This window comes from Dendrobates tinctorius, unplaced genomic scaffold (genome assembly GCF_039654945.1).
Source record: "Dendrobates tinctorius isolate UK_male_01 unplaced genomic scaffold, ASM3965494v1 ptg000094l, whole genome shotgun sequence".
Classification (NCBI taxonomy): domain Eukaryota; kingdom Metazoa; phylum Chordata; class Amphibia; order Anura; family Dendrobatidae; genus Dendrobates; species Dendrobates tinctorius.
In genome coordinates, this window is record NW_027361762.1 from 1332939 (window position 1) to 1356058 (window position 23120).

The 23120-nt window shown below is 47.5% G+C and overlaps 1 long non-coding RNA gene across 1 annotated transcript; it reads right to left on the minus strand.

The window, feature by feature from the left end:
- On the minus strand, positions 1-21984 carry LOC141098678 (uncharacterized). Its single transcript, XR_012234312.1, has 3 exons — positions 21537-21984; positions 12086-12171; positions 1-1000 (listed from the first exon to the last, which is right to left on the minus strand). It is a non-coding gene; the product is annotated as an uncharacterized lncRNA (long non-coding RNA).
- Positions 21985-23120: the final 1136 nt, after the last annotated feature.

Genomic DNA, 23120 nt, shown 5'->3' on the forward strand with positions numbered 1-23120 from the left:
AATAAATATCAATGTTTATTGTACATACAAAATATACAGGAAGTATCACAAAGTAAAGTAACTATAGTGCACCAAGGATCATGCAGGCAAAAGGGGCCACCCCTCTGACAACATAACCCTAAATTAGTAAGCGCTCCAGTCAACTGACCAAAGAGAGTAAAGCATATAAGGCTATCTAGTAAAGAATGTGTGCCAAAATTTAGCAACTCAGCTTACCGGGATAAAATGAATGCCAGAGAAGGTGCCCCGCGGCCAGACGTCCACCCCCCGACGCGCGTTTCGCAGGCACTGATGCCGCTTTCTCAAGGGGATAGTAAGTGGTGAGGAATAGGACCTTAAAATAGCCCATGTGATGTGTCACGTGGGGATAAGGAGCCAATGACAGCGGTTTGTATCGGCGCATGCGCGGTGTGCGCGCCAGGTCCTCCACATAGCCCGGGCGTCATGTCGTCACATGCACAAATGGGATAGAAATATCCCGGTGTGCATGGAGACATGGAGACGCCCTGCAGCCAGAGAACACAGGCGCACACCACCGCAAATGCGCACATCCACCTTGGCTCGCCCAGAATATCACGGAAGGGCATAATAATGTATACCGGCAGCCTTAAAGTACATAGTGCATATTTACAATAATAGATCTCCCACAATACCAATATTAGAGTATAAAGTTAAGGGGGGGTAAGTCAAAAAATAACACAAAGGGCAAATAGGTTTACATGATTGTAATAATATGCTAAGATGGCCCTAAATTACGTGATAAACGGGAAAGAATAATAACTAGCCACCACAGTGACAACATTAAGATACAGATCACAGATATTTATAATGTGCACATGACGCAAAACAAAATACAAATAAATACAAAATTAGGACCACATAAATCCAACTGTAGTATAGACAAACAATATATCCCAATAGGTCCATCATTAGTACATCTTTCCTAACTTCTGCAGCCATTTCGGATGTAAGGGTCCTAGATACATCACGGAAAAGGATCCTATAACCACACAGAAAAATACAAGAAATAAGAAAAGATTAAAAACAAGGGTTAAAAAAATAAAAATAAAACCAGGCACATCTGACAGTGATGGAACCAACAAAGAATAATAGTAAGCCAGTAACATATCAAGGACTCACAAAAAAGGGGCAAAACTGAGGAGTTCATTTAGGCCCCTAGGAGCCATAGTATCGAGTAGAACAATCCAGCGGGTCTCCATCTGGGCCAAGATCTTCTTATTATTGCCCCCTCTAATACCAAGATGGAGGATGTCAATGCCACGTATTTTGAGAGACCCAGCATCACAATTGTGATGGGTTTTAAAGTGCCGGGGGATTGTTTTAAGTTCCGAGTGGTCCGAAACTGCCTTGGCAGCGCCAATGTCACGGACGTGCTCACGCACCCGTACTCGGAGTTCTCTGGTAGTCAAGCCAACGTATATCCTGGGGCAGCCACAAGTGACTTAATAAACCACATTAGTACTGCGACAGGATATACGCTGGCGAGTGTCAAAGGTGCGCAAGCCATCCGAGGCAGTAAAGTTAGTACTCCGTTGGACATTGGCGCATGCAAGGCAGTGTCCACAGGGCACAAAACCTGGGGTCGGACCACGAGAACCAAAGACATTACGGATGGTAGGGACATAATGACTTTTGACCAGTAAGTCTCCCAAGATTTTAGAGCGTCGAGACGTCATGGCAGGAAAGTCACCCAAAGTGGACTCAAGGACAAGATCAGCCTTCAAGATACCCCAATGTTTAATAAGAATCTGACGCATATTTGTCCACTGATGGTTAAATGTAGTAATAAAACGAATAGGACCGTCAGATTCAGTGTTTCGTTTGCCCTTCTTAGACTGCAGTAGAGTGTCACGTGGATTTCTCCTTGCCCGATCATACCCCTGTCTGATGCTCCTGCCACTGTAACCCCGGGCCCGAAAACGCCCCTTTTGCCTGCATGTTCCTTGGTGCACTATAGTTACCTTACTTTGTGATACTTCCTGTATATTTTGTATGTACAATAAACATTGATATTTATTAATTTCATCTCTTCTCACTGTGTACTCCTTAATCTACTGGTGAAGTTGGTGAAGTTGTTTTTTTTGCTGGGAGGCTCGCCAGGTGGTGATGCTCTCCCGTGCATCATTATGCAACTGGTTCTATTTTTAATTTTTTTCATTTGTAATGGATGTCAACTTACAAGCGGATGCAGTGGTGCTTTATGATCACCTTTCACAGTTGTGATAGTCACAGACATGTGACATTCCTGCCACCATTTTTCAATGTCTCCTCTCATGCCAATCCAATAGAATCACCTACGGCCTGAGGCTTCTGTCTTTTGCACTCCAAAATGACCAGACACATCATGATAGGCAGTGAGGATCATGTCTACATCTCTCCCTGTGATCACAATTTGATGGAGACGAGTAACGGTGATGTGATCCACGCTACTGCGATAAAGCAATCCCTTCTTCACAAAGAACCATTTTCGCTGTCTCCACAGACACAGTAATTGAGGGTCTGCATCGCCTCTGCAACATCTACCGGGAGGTTTTCCCGCAATAAGTAATTCCCAAATTTCTGCTAACACTCGACTTTCTGTCTGTACTTGTATCCATGTAGTTTCCAGTAGCGGAGAGTCTGGACTGGCTTACTGAGATTGAAATATATACAAAGATTTAAAAGTACCACAACACTGTATACTGTTGTACGCTTCGACTACCTTTCCCTTTTTCTACTTTTTAAATTCTGGTGTAATACATAGTTAGCCTGTGAGTGTCTGTATCTGACTCCGGAAGTATAGACGGAAATTTACAATTACCACTAGTATGGATACACCTGGTATGTGCTGATACAGTACCTTTGTTCAAAATTTCGTATTACGGTATCATCCATAGTGAGGGAGCGTGTGTGGTTTACACCTTCTATATATACGGTGAATCGGAGATACCAATTTTTACCCTATACTCGATACAGCTTGTATCTTGTTATCCAGTACCTTTGTTCGACATTTAGTATTATGGTCAAATCCATACTGAGTAAGCGTCTGAGAGTGACTACGGGACTATGTATACAGAGATTTCAATCGTACCCTATAGTATATATGCTTGCTATCTTGTTATCCAGTACCTTTTTTACAACATTTTTTATTATGGTCAAACCTAGACTGAGTGAGCGTCTGAGGGTGACTCCGGAAATATATACTGAGATTTCAAATTTGGTCAACACTGTATACAGCTGTACGCTTCTGATACAGTAACCTTTTTAGCTATTTAGATTCTGGTGTAATCCATAATGAGCCTGTGTACGTCCGTCTGTTACTCCAGCAATATATTAGGAGCTTTAAGATTACATCAACACTGTATACAGCTGTACGCTTGTGTTACATTACCCATTTACAGCTTTTCATATTCTTGTGTAATCCATACTGGGCCTGAGAGCGTTTGTGTCTGCCTCCTGAAATGTTTACGGAGATTCAGAATGTTTACACTATACTATATATACCTTGTATCTGGTGATACTGTACCCTTTTTCAGCTTTTTATTTTATTGTGTAATCCATACTGAGCCTGTGAGCATCTGTTTATGACTCATGAAATATATACGAAGATTTACTGTTATCCCTAGACTAACACAAAATTTGAGCTTGGTTTGAGTTGATACATATGCAGCATATAAATGCATGTTAACATTGGCCATAAAACATAAAACCTGCAAAAGACAAAGTGAGCAAAAACCCTGCTGTAACTAAACAAGTAAAAGCAAAAGTGCATCTAAATAATACAGTTTTTAGTAAAACTGTTTTTGATCAAAAGTAGCATGAAAGCTTTCCCACCACGACACTGTAACTCTGTTCGGGATAGTGCTACACTGTACCCTTTTTCAACTTTTTATTTTATTGGGTAATACATACTGAGCCTGTGAGCATCTGTGTATGACTCATGAAATATATAGGGAGATTGACAATTATCCTTTGACTGTATAGAGCTTTACGCCTCTGATACAGTACCATATATCTGCTGGTATTTTGGGTCCATTTTCCAAAACATGAGGAAGTATGGTGGAAGAGGATGCGGACGTGGGCATGAGGGGGCCACCTGGTACTGATGGTGGTGGTGCATCTGCTGGTAGTGCCAAAAACACAATAGCAGCTAAGGCAGGAGGTCTTGAGCCTGCGTCATGGTGTAGCTCTGGAAGGCCTGTAAGGCTCCGTTTTCTGGGAGTAGGTAGACTGCTTTGAAAGCCGGAGCTGTTTTTGGCTTACATTGCTGAAACAGCCTCCAGCTCTATCGCCTCCTCTTCTGAAGTTTAAAAAAATGCAAGCACTGAGTCGTAAGTGCAGGCTTCTGGTCAGGAGCAACCCCTTTCCTTGTGTCCTTCACCCACACCAAAAGTGAAGGATGCAGCAGCACACACTTCAGAATACTCCATGGAGCTCTTTTCACATACCATGCCTGGGTCAATTAAAAATGGGGCCCATCATATACTGGAGCATTCCAAATGGGGGACATCAGACACTGGAGCAGCATTTACGGGGCCCATTATACACTGGAGCATTAGAAATAGGGCCCAGTATATATGGCGCATTATTAGGGCCCATCATACACTGGAGCATCATCCATGAGGCCCATCATATACTGGAGCATTATAAATGGGGCAGATCAGACACTGGAGTAGAATCTATGGGGCACATTATACACTGGAGCATTAGAAATGGGGCCCATTATATATGGAGCATTATTAGGGCCCATCATACACTGGAGCATCATCCATGAGGCCCATCATATACTGGAGCATTCCAGATTGGGGACATCAGACACTGGAGCAGCATTTACGGGGCCCATTATACACTGGAGCATTAGAAATGGGCCCATTATATATGGAGCATTATTAGGGCCCATCATACACTGGAGCATCATCCATGAGGCCCATCATATACTGGAGCATTCCAAATGGGGCAGATCAGACACAGGAGCAGCATCTATGGGGTACATGATACACTGGAGCATTAGAAATGGGGCCCATTATATATGTAGCATTATTAGGGCCCATCATACGCTGGAGCATCATCCATGAGGCCCATCATATACTGGAGCATTCCAGATTGGGGACATCAGACACTGGAGCAGCATTTACGGGGCCCATTATACACTGGAGCATTAGAAATGGAGCCCATTATATATGGAGCATTATTAGGGCCCATCATACACTGGAGCATCATCCATGAGGCCCATCATATACTGGAGCATTCCAAATGGGGCAGATCAGACACTGGAGCAGCATCTATGGGGCACATTAAACACTGGAGGATTAGAAATGGGGCCCATAATATATGGAGCATTATTTGGGCCCATAACACACTGGAGCATCGTCCATGGTGACAATCATATACTGTAGCATTATGTGGAGATCATCATATACTGTATGGAACATTATATGTGACCAATTATTTTGTATGGAGAAATATGTGGGGCTCATTATTCTGCATGGCGCACAATGTGGTGGCCATAATACTGTATGGAGTAATATACTGTCCTTTTTTTGAGCTATTGTACAATTTAAAATAGATCAGTCATGTCATGTAAGCAGTGAAGTATTTGTCATTGTACTATACATATATTTCTGTGCCGTAACGAAGCATCATGAGTTGTGGTATGTGTTAAAGGGGCGCACTGACACTCTTTGGCCCAGGGCACACGAAAACCTGGAGCCAGCCCTACCCCCCCACAACTTTAGCCAAATAAACCCCAGTTTTCAATGCGTAACTATTATTATGAAGTAAATTAAGGTTGACAAGCTTCAGTAATAAGAACATCATGGAAGCTTATAGCCATATAAAAGTATCATAGCTTTATTAAATCCATTACAAAAATACACATAGACAAATTAAAAAAGAGGTATACCCAATATAACAGGTAACAAATGCAAAATGTTGCTAGACAGAGATTAGTATATTTGATGCTGAAATAGTGTCACAAAATGTATACAAACTCTTGCATCATGTACATAAATTAATGCATATTATAATCCAGGCAGGAGGGAGAGAAGGGAGAGATTAATCTACAGAGCATAAACCCTCATCAAGAAAAATAGTTAATTATGCACTAGTTTGCAAAGCCAGTCTAATATCCAACCCGCTTTAAATTTCATCAAAATTGTAAGAAAGGCAAACAGAACTGCAGATACAATCACAAAAGATGATATACAAATAAATGTAGAGGGCGCATCATGCAAAGGTTATTTAAGCACACAATGATTTGATGTAAAGCCATGAAGTGCTTGCATAACACTGCTTCCACTCCCTATACACCCAACCAAAGCCATGCAAGATAAAAAAGACATATGACCTGAGTGGTGTTGTGAATCCCTGACGCGCGTTTCGCGTGAGCTACGTCCTGGGGGAGTAAGTGACTGTGAAGATATATTAGTGAAATTTTACTACTAAATGTAGTTAATGGAATGGAATAATTCATGACGCCACCTGTGGTGCTCGGCAAGGGAGGTGTTAAGCCAACGCTGCAAGCAGATCCTCCAGGACAGATGGTGTGGTGCAGCAATGATGGTATAGCCCTCCACAGGCAGGGCTCTTGTCCCAGGGCAGTGTAGATGTGGGGACACTTAGGTAGTGTAGTGTCCGGCGCAGGGGGATGTAGCAGTGTCAGGCAGACGGATGCAGGAAGGAATGGAGGACACCAGGGCATGTAGTTTCAAAGCTTTACTCACAGTCAATAGTGCCCGCTTCTGTGCCGTGTCATCCGGGTCAGGGACCCAGCCAACTCCCAGGCAAGATGGAAAGCTCCCCTCCACACTCCGCCAACTTATGTGCCTTTCCTCAACGTCTCCTCTATAACGCCTTTAAGTGTGAAGATCTCCAGTATCGTGGTACGCTGGAGTTCCTCCTGACAGATGTTCCCAAGAACTCTACTTGTACAGCAGACAGCTGTAGCCTGCTTCGGGGACTCCCTTCTCCTGAGTCCCGGCTCTCTATCCAATTGCTGTTGTGCCCCAAGTCTTAGATGGGAGTAGTGCATTTACAGCCAACTACTTCACCGGTGTCTCTGCTGCAGAACCATTAGTGTCCATACAACCTCAGGGACTGGGCCCCAGCCTTGCACTGAGAACCTATAGGCAGGGTTCCTCTTCCAACCCACGTCCTCTCTGTTCTCTCTACTCCTTCGGTCCCTACTTGTCTTTCTCTCTCTTATGGAAGCTTAGGTTTCAGTTCTACGTCTTTCTCCTTCCTTTCCTGTGCCAGCTGGCTCAGATCACTGAGGCAGCTGCAGCACTCCTTCCTCCATCCCTTCTTTCAGGGATCCTCACTCCTGTCTGAGTGACATCCTACCCAACTGACCTTCTGTCAGACTGACCTGTCATCCTACACTTTCCCACTCTTTTATGTATCTTAACTCCACTGACCTCCCAGCACGTCCAGTGTTCCAAGCAGGGAACCATCAAAGGTGCTCTGCTACTCTCTAAGCACTGAGCCGCAATGTAGTTGTGCAGAACTACCCTGTTGTGTGTGGGGTGCGAGTGTTGGAGTGTGGAAAGGAGTTCCCACCTTACCTGGACGGTGGGGCACTACACCTTAGGAGAAGGTGCAGTACCTCTGTGGCAACTGAGCCTCAGCGGCGCCACACCAACATCACAAAACAATCACTGACCTCAGGGAGACCAGTCAAAGAAAACACTGCGGCAGCCGGCAAAGGCACTCAATCAGTGAAATCCTAGGTGCATTGCTTCCTGGGAAATACGAATATGCAAATAAAGTCTGTGGAGCCTCATTTAAGAGTCTCAAACACAGGACTAGCCAGATCTTCCTCCAGGGAAGGACCCAGCCAAGGGGTGGCTCCTTTCGGAAACCACCATTACCACCATATTACATGGCCCTTTAAGTCAATATCCAGCTCTTTACGAGTTTACAGATATGACAAGGGAAATACCAAGGCCAGGTATCCATCCACAGACAGCTGTTTAGGGGTGTTGCCCCTCATCAGTGTGGAGTAGGATTCTGGCTAGGTGGGAGCAATGCCTAGTAGACTAACATCAAAAAACAATCACTGACCTCAGGGAGACCAGTCAAAGAAAACACTGTGGCAGCCGGGCAAAGGCGTTCAATCAGTGAAATCCTAGGTGCATTGCTCCATGGGAAATACGAATATGCAAATACAGTCCGTGGAGCCTCATTTAAGAGTCTCAAACATGGGACTAGCCAGATCTTCCTCCAGGGAAGGACCCAGCCAAGGGAGGAAGATCTGGCTAGTCCCGTGTTTGAGACTTTTAAATGAGGCTCCAGAGACTTTATTTGCTTATTCGTATTTCCCAGGGAGCAATGCACCTAGGATTTCACTGATTGAACGCCTTTGCCGGCTGCCGCAGTGTTTTCTTTGACTGGTCTCCCTGAGGTCAGTGATTGTTTTGTGATGTTGAGAAAAACAATGTCAGAATCACCGGGATCCATGGAAGCGTTCCAGAGTTATTACCTCATAAAGGGACAGTGGTCAGAATTGTAAAAATTGGCCTGGTCATTAATGTGCAAACCACCCTTGGGGGTAAAAGGGTTAAAGCTGGAGGGGAAATCACCAGTTGTTAGTGATAGTTTGAAGAGATGAGTTAGGGTTGGGATAAAGACTGTGGTGAAGCATGGGATGAATTTTTTCAATTACCATTATGGAAATGCAAAGTTTGGAGCTAAAAAACATTTTGTGGGAAAAATGTGTTGTTTAATTATTACAGCTCAACGTTATAAACTTCTGTGAAGCACCTAGGTATTTAAGGTGCTCAGTACACATTTACATAAGTTTCTTGAGGGGTCTAGCTTCCAAAATGGTGTCACTTGTGGGGGTTTTTCACTGTTTTGGCACATCAGGGGCTCTCCAAATGCGACTTTGCGTCCACTCACTATGCCAGCAAATTTCTTTCCTTCCAAGCCCTGCCGTGCACACAGTATTTTTCCACCACATATGGGGTATGAGAATGCTTAGGGAAACTGCACAACAAATTGTACTGCCCATTTTCTCCTGTTACCCTTGTGAAAGTAAAAAAAAAATGGGTTTAAAGGAAAATTTTTGTGAAAAAAGTGAAATGTTTATTTATTCCTTCCAGATTCCATTACTTACTGTGACGCACATAATGGGTTAATAAACTTCTTGAATGTGGTTTTGAGCACCTTGAGGGGTGCAGTTTGTATAGAATGGCGTCACTTTTGGGTATTTTCTGTCATATATGCCCCTCAAAGTCACTTCAAATGTTATTGTGGTCCCTAAAAAATAGTTTTGTAAGTGTTGTAAAAATAAGAAATTGCTGGTCAACTTTTAACACTTCTAACTTCCTAACAAAAAAAATGTAGTTTCAAAAATTGTGCTGATATAAAGTAGACATAAAAATTAAAAGTTTCAAAATTGCTAAATTTTTGCCAAATTTCCAATTTTTTTCACAAATAAACGTAAGCCATATCAAAGAAATTGTACCACTAGCATGAAGTACAATATGTCACAAAAAACACTTTTAGAAACAGTGAAATCCATTGAAGTATTCCAGAATTATGACCTCTTAAAGTGACAGTGGTCAGAATAGAAAAAATTGGCCTGATCAGGAAGGTGAAAACAGGCTTTGGGGTGAAAAGATTAGTAACAAAAAGTGGATATGAAATTTCTATAAATCCCATCCAATTGGCTGAAACCGTGAAGTGCTGCGTTTTTTTTTCTTAAAACCTCACCAAAAACTCATCGTGGAAACTTAGCCAAATAATATTCCTGCCCTATCTGTTCACCTGAGAAGTGGTCTTTATCCTTTAACCGCTTCCCGACCGCCAACTGTAGATAAACGTCGGCGCTTGCTGGGCTTTGTGCAGCACCGACGTTTATCTACTATCGGCGGTTTTGTGCCCCCTGGGACCCCCACATACCTTATAACGCGGGGATCCCGCTGCACTATGCATGCTGGGACCCCTGAAGTCATCGAGACCTGATTGGTTCAGGTCCTGATGACGTCAGCGTCACAGCAGCCAATGAGAGAGCTCGCTGGGAAAGCTGCTTGTTTCCCGGCGATCTCACTCATTGTAACGCCACTTCTCCTCTGATCGCACACTGACAGATGATCAGAGGAGAAGAAGCATTACTGTGTGACAAGATCGCTGCCTGGCACAGCTGATTGCTGCCTGGCACAGCTGTGCCAGGCAGCGATCTTGTCACACAGTAACGCTGCTTCTCCTCTGATCATCTGTCAGTGTGAGATCAGAGGAGAAGTGGCGTTACTATATGCCAGGCAGCGATCTTGTCACATAGTAACGCTGCTTCTCCTCTGATCATCTGTCAGTGTGAGATCAGAGGAAAAGTGGCGTTACTATGTGCCAGGCAGCGATCTGTCACATAGTAATGCTGCGTCTCCTCTGATCATCTGTCAGTGTGAGATCAGAAGAGAAGTGGCATTACTATGTGCCAGGCAGCGATCTTATCACATAGTAACGCTGCTTCTCCTCTGATCTCCTGTCAGTGTGAGATCAGAGGAGAAGTGGCATTACTATGAGTCAGATTGCGGGGAAGCGATCTTGTCACAACAAAAAAAAAGTAAAGAAAACCCTAGGGCTAGGGTTAGGGCTAGGGTTAGGGCTAGGGTTGGGGCTAGGGTTGGGGCTAGGGTTGGGGCTAGGGTTAGGGTTATGGTTAGGGCTGGGATTAGGGTTATGGGTGTGTTGGTGTTAGGTTTGTGATTAGGGTTATGGTTATGGTTGGGATTAGGGTTAGGGGTGTGTTGGGGTTAGGGTTGGAATTAGAATTGTGGGCTTCCACTGTTTAGGTACATCAGGGGCTCTGCAAGCGCAATGAAACACTTGGGGGTTCAAAGTGCTCAACACAAATCTAGATAGGTTCCTTGGTGGGTCTAGTTTACAAAATGTGGTCACTTGTGGGGGTTTCTACTGTTTAGGCACATCAGGGGCTCTACAAACGCAACATGATGCTCGCAGACAATTCCATCAAAGTCTGCATGCCAGAACGTCACTACTTCCCTTCCAAGCCCCACCGTGTGCCCAAACAGTAGTTTTCTCCCACATATCGGGCACCAGTGTACTCAGAACAAATTGGACAACAACTTTTGGGGTCCAATTTCTCCTGTTACCCTTGTGAAAATAAAAAATTGGGGGCTAAAAGATCATTTTTATGAAAAAAAATGATTTTTTATTTTCATGGCTCTACGTTATAAACTTCTGTGAAGCACTTGGGGGTTCAAGGTGCTAACGACACATCTAGATAAGTTCCTTAAGGGGTCTAGTTTCCAAAATAGGTCACTTGTGGGGGGTTTCCACTGTTTAGGTACATCAGGGGCTCTCCAAATGCGACATGGCGTCCGATGTCAATTCCAGCCAATTCTGCATTGAAAAAGTCAAGCGGCACTCCTTCCTTTCTGAGCTCTGCCGTGTGCCCAAACAGTGATTTAGCCCCACATACGGGGTATCGGCGTATTCGGGAGAAATTGCACAAAAATGTTGTGGCTCATTTTCTCTTTTTACACTTGTGAAAGTAAAAAAAATGGTTCTGAAGTAAAATGTTTGTGAAAAAAGTTAAATGTTTATTTTTTCCTTCCACATTCCATTCATTCATGTGAAGCACCTAAAGCGTTAATAAACTTCTTGAATGTGGTTTTGAGTACATTGAGAGGTGCAGTTTTTAGAATGGTGTCACTTTTGGGTATTTTCTGTTTTATTGACCCCCCCAAACTCACTTTAAATGTGAGGTGGTCCCTAAAAAAATGGTGTTCAAAATTTTTGCCAAATTTCGATTTTTTTTTAACAAATAAGCGCAAGTCATATCTAAGAAATTTTACCACTATCATGAAGTACAATATGTCGTGAGAAAACAATGTCAGAATCAGCAGGATCTGTTGAAGCGTTCTAGAGTTATGACCTCATAAAATGACACTGGTCAGAATTGAAAAAATTGGCCTGGTCACGAAGGCAAAAACAGGCTCTGGTGCGAAGGGGTTAATGTTTTATTCTTTTTTAATACACATAAAAAGGGATAGAGAAACAGAGCTCAAAATACAGCTGTAAACAGAACCTTACCAAGAAATATTTTAACAATGCTATTTACCAGATATTACATAATGTTTTTCAGTTAGTATTCTTCAGCATTTTAAAGCACTGCTTGGACAGAAATTTTCTTCACCTTTTATTAACCTATTGAAAGAACAAAGAAATCATCAATTGCCAGATTCCCACGATGATATTTGGCCCTTAACATATCAAAGCACACTTTATCTGGTAGCAGCTTTGCAAAACCTCTTGGTGCAGGTAATATCATTTATTAATTATTTATTATGTATTGATTTAAAGGCTACTTTCACACTTGCGTTTTTTTGCGCTGCGTGCGCAGTGCAAACGCGCATAAAAAAGCATCATGCGTTTTTTATGCGTTTTCTTGTTTTTTGCGCATGGTTTTTACAAAAAACGCATGCTTTTTTGCGCTGACGTTCGCATGACCATGCACATGTCAGTGCACCCATAGACTATAATGTGTTTTTGAGTGAGTTTCGTGCACATTGCGTGCGCATGGGTTTTTTTGAGACAGTTCGGGCGCACAAAAAATGCAGCAGGATGCATTTTGTGCGCCCGGGCGCACACTACAAAAAAACGCATGCGCATACAAACGCATGACTATGCGCACCCATGTTAAGTATAGGAAAAAAACTGCATGCACATTAATGCGCAAAAACGCAGCGCAAAAAAACGCAAGTGTGAAACCAGCCTAAGGGCATGAAAATTCAAATTTTGAAAATTGCAAAATTTTCGTAAAATTTCCATTATTTTCACAAGTAAACATAAGTCATATTGAAGAAATGTTACTACTATCATGAGGTACAGTATTTTAAGGAAAAAAAACAGTCTCAGAATCACGGGGATCCATTGAAGTGTTCTAGAGTTATTACCTCATAAAGTGACACTGGTCAGAATTGTAAAAATTGGCCTGGTCATTAATGTGCAAACCACCTTCCGTGATAAAGGCATTAAAAGAGCAAATTTAGTCCACATGTTAGTACACTTGGTTGCAAATGTGTACAGGTACTCAGAAATGAATCTAGACCATGATTAAGACAAAAGTCGAAACACATAGGTCCCATCTCTTTTAATGGCTCAAATAAAAGCTATATTTTATTAATACAATACTAACAGCCTGCATCATTGGATCCTTTTGCTCATTGCCTGATCGTGGGGAACAGTAACCTCAGTAAACACAATTGTCCTTACTATCCCACAATCAGTGTAAGAGAATGAAAGGAATCAATACTGTAGCTTCCTCAGTGAGATCAAAGACAGCCATAGACGACAGACAGTCATAGAGTTATTTGGGACACAGACCTTATCCAAGGCCTGCAATATGACACTAAAGGCCACTTTACATTTAGCGATGCACCAGCGATCTGACCAGCGACCCGACCCAGTCAGGATCGCTGGTGCATCGCTAAATGATCGCTAGTGAGCTTTCACACAGGCAGACCTCACAGCGATGCAGCAGCGACGCAGCGCACGATACTCACCTTTCACACACAGCGATCCTGACGTCCTCCCGCCCGCCTCCATGCGTCGCTCGTCAGCACCAGCAGGAAGCCCAGCAGGAAGCGCCCGACGAGAAATGGAGCCGGACATTCTCGCGCGATCAGCGATGGACAGCGGGGGAGCCGGTCGGAGGAAAGTATCACACATAGCGATATCGCTAGCGATATCGCTATAACGTCACAAAATTGGTGACGTTATAGCGATATCGCTAGCGATATCGCTATGTGTAAAACCCCCTTAAGCTCAGAAAGGTGCATAGATGTGGGTATGACCGGGGTAAAGAGATTTTGAACTAAATGTTTTCTTTATTCATTCAGGTGTCTTGTACCTTCAGCAATACAGTGGCCTAAAAATGTCACCTTCTGCTTACAATACTGTAGTTTGTCACGTGAGACTTTGCAGCCCTTTTAATAAGAAACATAAACCAAACAAAAAATCCCAAAATTATCATGAAATATCCATAAAAAGATTCTTTATTATAAAAAACATATACAGATGAAATAGCGAATCACCACATTGTGAAAATTGGCTAAAAGCCCAAGACGCTGACACAAACTGCAGACATCTCAAGAGATCATAATAATAAATGAAATAACACAGATCAGTACTAACGTATGAAGGCACTCTATAAACTCTCAGTATATGTATAATTGAACATACCTAGTTAAGCCAAACGGCTAATGGGGAGAGGAGATGAGGGCAGAGGATGTGCCAGCGTCACCCCGACGCGCGTTTCGGAGCTCTATGCTCCTTCCTCAGGTATGTTCAATTATACATATACTGAGAGTTTATAGAGTGCCTTCATACGTTAGTACTGATCTGTGTTATTTCATTTATTATTATGATCTCTTGAGATGTCTGCAGTTTGTGTCAGCGTCTTGGGCTTTTAGCCAATTTTCACAATGTGGTGATTCGCTATTTCATCTGTATATGTTTTTTATAATAAAGAATCTTTTTATGGATATTTCATGATAATTTTGGGACTTGTTGTCGCTCTTTTTTGTTTGGTTTGTGGTTTCAATTGCGATTAGTCCATATTTTGGTCCATTATACTGGCACCATATTTATTTAGCATTTGCCCTATACATTCATATATTATGATATTGGTGCATTTGTTGAATTGTTTTCTAATAAGAAACATAGCAAGGAAACTATGGCTTCCTTGCAGGATGTTTGGTTTGGACAGCAGAGCCAAAGGTCATCCACATACTGCAATAACATAACCTGTGTATGAGGTGTTTGCCACTGCTCCAAGATTTCTGCAATTGCTGTTGAATAAATGGTAGGTAAGATTATTCCTCCTTGTGGGAGGACCATCCAGCAGTACTGTTTTCCCTTCATGTGTGAAGGCAAAAAGGTACTGACAGTCATGATGTAGGGGAACAGAGAAAAATGGATTTGCCAAATCAATTACTGTAAAATATGTGGAGGTTGCTGGGATTTGTGAAAACAAAGTATGTGGGTTTGGAACAATTGAGGTTACATTCATAATTGCAGCATTAACAGTCCCTAAATCATGAACTATTCTGTAAGTGTCAGGGGAACCTTTGGGTCTTTTTTTCTTAATTGGATACAGGGGGTGCTAGCCAGGGGTGGATTAAGGGTAGCCAGGGCCCGGGGCAGTTCAGACTCTGTGGGCCCCCCTCGTCACGTGACGGGGGTCACGAATCGTAGAGCCACACTCTACATAGAGAATAATGGGGCCTCCAGCACCGACCTCCACCCGCAGAGCCGCACTCCACATAGAGAATAATGGGGCCTCCAGCACCGACCTCCACCCGCAGAGCCGCACTCCACATAGAGAATAATGGAGCCTCCAGCACCGACCTCCACCCGCAGAGCCGCACTCCACATAGAGAATAATGGAGCCTCCAGCACCGACCTCCACCCGCAGAGCCGCACTCCACATAGAGAATAATGGGGCCTCCAGCACCGACCTCCACCCGCAGAGCCGCACTCCACATAGAGAATAATGGAGCCTCCAGCACCGACCTCCACCCGCAGAGCCGCACTCCACATAGAGAATAATGGAGCCTCCAGCACCGACCTCCACCCGCAGAGCCGCACTCCACATAGAGAATAATGGAGCCTCCAGCACCGACCTCCACCCGCACTCCACATAGAGAATAATGGGGCCTCCAGCACCGACCTCCACCCGCAGAGCCCCACTCCACATAGAGAATAATGGGGCCTCCAGCACCGACCTCCACCCGCAGAGCCGCACTCCACATAGAGAATAATGGAGCCTCCAGCACCGACCTCCACCCACAGAGCCCCACTCCACATACAGAATAATGGGGCCTCCAGCACCGACCTCCACCCGCAGAGCCGCACTCCACATAGAGAATAATGGAGCCTCCAGCACCGACCTCCACCCGCAGAGCCACACTCCACATAGAGAATAATGGGGCCTCCAGCACTGACCTCCACCTGCAGAGCCGCACTCCACATAGAGAATAATGGAGCCTCCAGCACCGACCTCCACCCGCAGAGCCGCACTCCACATAGAGAATAATGGGGCCTCCAGCACCGACCTCCACCTGCAGAGCCCCACTCCACATAGAGAATAATGGAGCCTCCAGCACCGACCTCCACCCGCAGAGCCCCACTCCACATAGAGAATAATGGGGCCTCCAGCACTGACCTCCACCCACAGAGCCCCACTCCACATAGAGAATAATGGAGCCTCCAGCACCGACCTCCACCCACAGAGCCCCACTCCACATAGAGAATAATGGGGCCTCCAGCACTGATCTCCACCTGCAGAGCCGCACTCCACATAGAGAATAATGGGGCCTCCAGCACCGACCTCCACCCGCAGAGCCCCACTCCACATAGAGAATAATGGGGCCTCCAGCACCGACCTCCACCCGCAGAGCCCCACTCCACATAGAGAATAATGGAGCCTCCAGCACCGACCTCCACCCACAGAGCCCCACTCCACATACAGAATAATGGGGCCTCCAGCACCGACCTCCACCCGCAGAGCCGCACTCCACATAGAGAATAATGGAGCCTCCAGCACCGACCTCCACCCGCAGAGCCACACTCCACATAGAGAATAATGGGGCCTCCAGCACTGACCTCCACCTGCAGAGCCACACTCCACATAGAGAGTAATGGGGCCTCCAGCACCGACCTCCACCCGCACTCCACATAGAGAATAATGGAGCCTCCAGCACCGACCTCCACCCGCAGAGCCGCACTCTACATAGAGAATAATGGAGCCTCCAGCACCGACCTCCACCCGCAGAGCCACACTCCACATAGAGAATAATGGGGCCTCCAGCACCGACCTCCACCCGCAGAGCCCCACTCCACATAGAGAATAATGGAGCCTCCAGCACCGACCTCCACCCGCAGAGCCCCACTCCACATAGAGAATAATGGGGCCTCCAGCACTGACCTCCACCCACAGAGCCCCACTCCACATAGAGAATAATGGAGCCTCCAGCACCGACCTCCACCCACAGAGCCCCACTCCACATAGAGAATAATGGGGCCTCCAGCACTGACCTCCACCTGCAGAGCCGCACTCCACATAGAGAATAATGGGGCCTCCAGCACCGACCTCCACCCGCAGAGCCCCACTCCACATAGAGAATAATGGGGCCTCCAGCACCGACCTCCACCTGCAGAGCCCCACTCCACATAGAGAATAATGGGGCCTCCAGCACCGACCTCCACCCGCAGAGCCCCACTCCACATAGAGAATAATGGAGCCTCCAGCACCGACCTCCACCCACAGAGCCCCACTCCACATACAGAATAATGGGGCCTCCAGCACCGACCTCCACCCGCAGAGCCGCACTCCACATAGAGAATAATGGAGCCTCCAGCACCGACCTCCACCCGCAGAGCCACACTCCACATAGAGAATAATGGGGCCTCCAGCACTGACCTCCACCTGCAGAGCCACACTCCACATAGAGAATAATGGGGCCTCCAGCACCGACCTCCACCCGCACTCCACATAGAGAATAATGGAGCCTCCAGCACCGACCTCCACCCGCAGAGCCGCACTCTACATAGAGAATAATGGAGCCTCCAGCACCGACCTCCACCCGCAGAGCCACACTCCACATAGAGAATAATGGGGCCTCCAGCACCGACCTCCACCCGCAGAGCCCCACTCCACATAGAGAATAATGGAGCCTCCAGCACCGACCTCCACCCGCAGAGCCCCACTCCACATAGAGAATAATGGGGCCTCCAGCACTGACCTCCACCCACAGAGCCCCACTCCACATAGAGAATAATGGAGCCTCCAGCACCGACCTCCACCCACAGAGCCCCACTCCACATAGAGAATAATGGGGCCTCCAGCACTGACCTCCACCTGCAGAGCCGCACTCCACATAGAGAATAATGGGGCCTCCAGCACCGACCTCCACCCGCAGAGCCCCACTCCACATAGAGAATAATGGGGCCTCCAGCACCGACCTCCACCTGCAGAGCCCCACTCCACATAGAGAATAATGGGGCCTCCAGCACCGACCTCCACCCGCAGAGCCCCACTCCACATAGAGAATAATGGAGCCTCCAGCACCGACCTCCACCCACAGAGCCCCACTCCACATACAGAATAATGGGGCCTCCAGCACCGACCTCCTCCCGCAGAGCCACACTCCACATAGAGAATAATGGGGCCTCCAGCACCGACCTCCACCCGCACTCCACATAGAGAATAATGGAGCCTCCAGCACCGACCTCCACCCGCAGAGCCGCACTCTACATAGAGAATAATGGAGCCTCCAGCACCGACCTCCACCCGCAGAGCCGCACTCCACAGAGAATAATGGAGCCTCCAGCACCGACCTCCACCCGCAGAGCCACACTCCACATAGAGAATAATGGGGCCTCCAGCACTGACCTCCACCTGCAGAGCCGCACTCCACATAGAGAATAATGGAGCCTCCAGCACCGACCTCCACCCGCAGAGCCGCACTCCACATAGAGAATAATGGAGCCTCCAGCACCGACCTCCACCCGCAGAGCCACACTCCACATAGAGAATAATGGGGCCTCCAGCACTGACCTCCACCTGCAGAGCCGCACTCCACATAGAGAATAATGGAGCCTCCAGCACCGACCTCCACCCACAGAGCCCCACTCCACATAGAGAATAATGGGGCCTCCAGCACTGACCTCCACCTGCAGAGCCGCACTCCACATAGAGAATAATGGAGCCTCCAGCACCGACCTCCACCCGCAGAGCCCCACTCCACATAGAGAATAATGGGGCCTCCAGCACCGACCTCCACCTGCAGAGCCCCACTCCACATACAGAATAATGGGGCCTCCAGCACCGACCTCCACCCGCAGAGCCCCACTCCACATAGAGAATAATGGAGCCTCCAGCACCGACCTCCACCCACAGAGCCCCACTCCACATACAGAATAATGGGGCCTCCAGCACCGACCTCCACCCGCAGAGCCGCACTCCACATAGAGAATAATGGAGCCTCCAGCACCGACCTCCACCCGCAGAGCCACACTCCACATAGAGAATAATGGGGCCTCCAGCACCGACCTCCACCCGCACTCCACATAGAGAATAATGGAGCCTCCAGCACCGACCTCCACCCGCAGAGCCGCACTCTACATAGAGAATAATGGAGCCTCCAGCACCGACCTCCACCCGCAGAGCCGCACTCCACAGAGAATAATGGAGCCTCCAGCACCGACCTCCACCCGCAGAGCCACACTCCACATAGAGAATAATGGAGCCTCCAGCACCGACCTCCACCCGCAGAGCCGCACTCCACATAGAGAATAATGGAGCCTCCGGCACCGACCTCCACCCGCAGAGCCGCACTCCACATAGAGAATAATGGAGCCTCCGGCACCGACCTCCACCCGCAGAGCCACACTCCACATAGAGAATAATGGGGCCTCCAGCACCGACCTCCACCCGCAGAGCCACACTCCACATAGAGAATAATGGGGCCTCCAGCACCGATCACCACCCGCAGAGCCACACTCCACATAGAGAATAATGGGGCCTCCAGCACCGACCTCCACCCGCAGAGCCGCACTCCACATAGAGAATAATGGGGCCTCTGGCACCGACCTCCACCCGCAGAGCCACACTCCACATAGAGAATAATGGAGCCTCCAGCACCGACCTCCACCCGCAGAGCCACACTCCACATAGAGAATAATGGGGCCTCCAGCACCGATCACCACCCGCAGAGCCACACTCCACATAGAGAATAATGGGGCCTCCAGCACCGACCTCCACCCGCAGAGCCGCACTCCACATAGAGAATAATGGGGCCTCTGGCACCGACCTCCACCCGCAGAGCCACACTCCACATAGAGAATAATGGAGCCTCCAGCACCGACCTCCACCCGCAGAGCCGCACTCCACATAGAGAATAATGGAGCCTCCGGCACCGACCTCCACCCGCAGAGCCACACTCCACATAGAGAATAATGGAGCCTCCGGCACCGACCTCCACCCGCAGAGCCGCACTCCACATAGAGAATAATGGAGCCTCCAGCACCGACCTCCACCTGCAGAGCCCCACTCCACATAGAGAATAATGGAGCCTCCAGCACCGACCTCCACCCGCAGAGCCCCACTCCACATAGAGAATAATGGGGCCTCCAGCACTGACCTCCACCTGCAGAGCCACACTCCACATAGAGAATAATGGGGCCTCCAGCACCGACCTCCACCCGCACTCCACATAGAGAATAATGGGGCCTCCAGCACCGACCTCCACCCGCAGAGCCCCACTCCACATAGAGAATAATGGGGCCTCCAGCACCTACCTCCACCCGCAGAGCCGCACTCCACATAGAGAATAATGGGGCCTCCAGCACCTACCTCCACCCGCAGAGCCACACTCCACATAGAGAATAATGGAGCCTCCAGCACTGACCTCCACCCGCAGAGCCGCACTCCACATAGAGAATAATGGAGCCTCCAGCACCGACCTCCACCCGCAGAGCCACACTCCACATAGAGAATAATGGAGCCTCCAGCACGGACCTCCACCTGCAGAGCCGCACTCCACATAGAGAATAATGGAGCCTCCAGCACCGACCTCCACCCGCAGAGCCGCACTCCACATAGAGAATAATGGAGCCTCCAGCACCGACCTCCACCCGCAGAGCCGCACTCCACATAGAGAATAATGGAGCCTCCAGCACCGACCTCCACCCGCAGAGCCGCACTCCACATACATGGCTGCTCTCAGTGCTGTGCGCACAGGACCTGTGATGAGGTCACAGGAGGGGAGGAGACAGGGGTCACATGATCGGGGGCCCTGACACCTTCCCTCCTGTGAGCTCATCACAAGCCTTTGCACGCTACCAGCAGCATCAGCGTTCAGGCTACTTGTAGATGCTGCTGGTAGCAGAGCACATAATGCTGCCCCCACGGTCACTCACTTTTAGGTGGGGAGAAGATGGAGTGCCATTGCAGCAGCCAGCAGGAATGTGGTGGGGGCCCCGGGGCTGAAGCCCCGCCTGCCCTGCCTATAATCCGGCCCTGCGCGGTGGCGGATTATAATGGGGCAATTTACTGGCCTGGGCTGTGGGCCCCTTAACCCCACTGGGCCCGGGGCAACTGCCCAAATTGACCTCATTATAATCCGCCACTGGTGCTAGCACTCAACACATCTGCTCCTAGTAAATTCATAAGAGTATTTTCACTAACAATACATTTTGTAAGCACATCTTGGCTATAAAGTGATTTCAATTTCATCCTCTTAGGCCCCCTTCAAACGTCCTGGTGATTTTTATACTAGAAAAAGCAGTACTGTTGAGATCCATGATTAATAATCTGAAAAAGGGGCCTATTCTGCCACCAATGTGCAAGGGTGAGATGTTTATGAGGGATGTGAACACGGTTCTCTATATAAGCAATAGCAGATAGCGTTAACTCGCTAAATTGTGCTACTATTCCTGATGAGCTGCACATGATTAGTCCAGAAGGATGATGCAGTGATGAATTCAACAGGTTTTATTCACAGTACCTTGATGAGAAGAGGTGAGATATCAGGGAAGATGAAGGGATGAAGATGAGATAGGCGTTTGTACTGCAAGTTAGAAGCATAAAGTTAGAGGTAACAAGAGAATCCTTTCTCCAGTACTGAAGCATGTGTTATCCAAGATGGCACTGACCAAGAAGAAGGAAGTAAGATAAAGATAGGAGGGAGTTGCAGAAAGAAAGGTATTATGGGTAATGGGTAATGCCCAGTAATAATACTTGAACAACATAATATATCAACAGCCAGTAGATGGCAGCAAAGTACAACAAATACAATAGATGGAATTAAACCATATAGCTAACAGCACAGGGCTATTAGCCCTAAATGTTCCAAGTCTATTAATAACAGCTCACAGCTGTTTGCATAGCCTTTACTGGTTAGTTTACAAGAGGACCCGAGAAAAAAATTACTTTTGGTCCCCCTATAAATTCTAACAAGCAATGGATAACCAGACAGCTGTGGGATGATATTAATAGCCAGGCAAGGGGCCATGGACATATGGATATTCCCCCCAGACTAATAACATCAGCCTTCAGCGACCCCAGAAATGGTGCATCAATAAGATGCTCCAAATTTGGTGCTTAGCCTTGCTCTTCCCACTTGCCCTGGTGCAGTGGCAAGTGGGGTAATAGTTGTGAAGTTGATGTCAGCTGTTTTATGGCGGCTGACATCAAGCCCAGGGGTTAGTAATGGAGAGGCATCTATAAGACGCCCCCATTACTAACCCTATAGTCATATTGCTAAAAATACACAACCAGAATAAAGTTCTTTAATTGAAAGAAAGACACAGACTCCTTGATCTGAAATCAACACTCCCCACCCTCTTTTACCTATTTATTAGTATAAAATTAAAAAACACCATATTCCTCACCTGTACAACAATAATCCATTTGTCTCAAGCCATAATTAGAGTTGAGCGATACCGTCCGATACTTCAAAGTATCGTATCGGATGGTATCGGCCGATCTTTAAAAAAAGTATCGGTATCGCCGATTCCGATACCGGAAGTCCCATTCAAGTCTATGGGACTTCCGGTATCGGAATAAGAAAAACCCTTTCCTGCCCTTGTACAGCCTCTCTGGGGTCTGTACAGGCCTTTCGGGGGGCTGTGCCGGCCTGCCAGGGGGTCTGTGCAGGCTCCGGTGGTCTGTGCCGGCCTGCCGGGGGGCTGTGCCGGCCTGCCGGTGGTCTGTGCAGGCTCCGGTGGGCTGTGCCGGCCTGCCGGGGGGCTGTGCCGGCCTGCCGGGGGGCTGTGCAGGCTCCGGGGGGCTGTGCCGGCCTGCCGGGGGGCTGTGCCGGCCTGCCGGTGGTCTGTGCAGGCTCCGGGGGGCTGTGCCGGGGGGCTGTGCCGGCCTGCCGGTGGTCTGTGCAGGCTTCGGGGGTCTGTGCAGGCATCGTCCGATGGGACTACAAGTCCCATCGGGCGATGCCTGCTACCATGACAGTGATTGACACATTAGCCAATGATGGGACAGTAATAGTCCTATCATCCGGCTAATGTGTTGAATGTAAAAAAAAAAAAAAAAAATTACATGCTACATACATACAACATGCATACTACATACATGC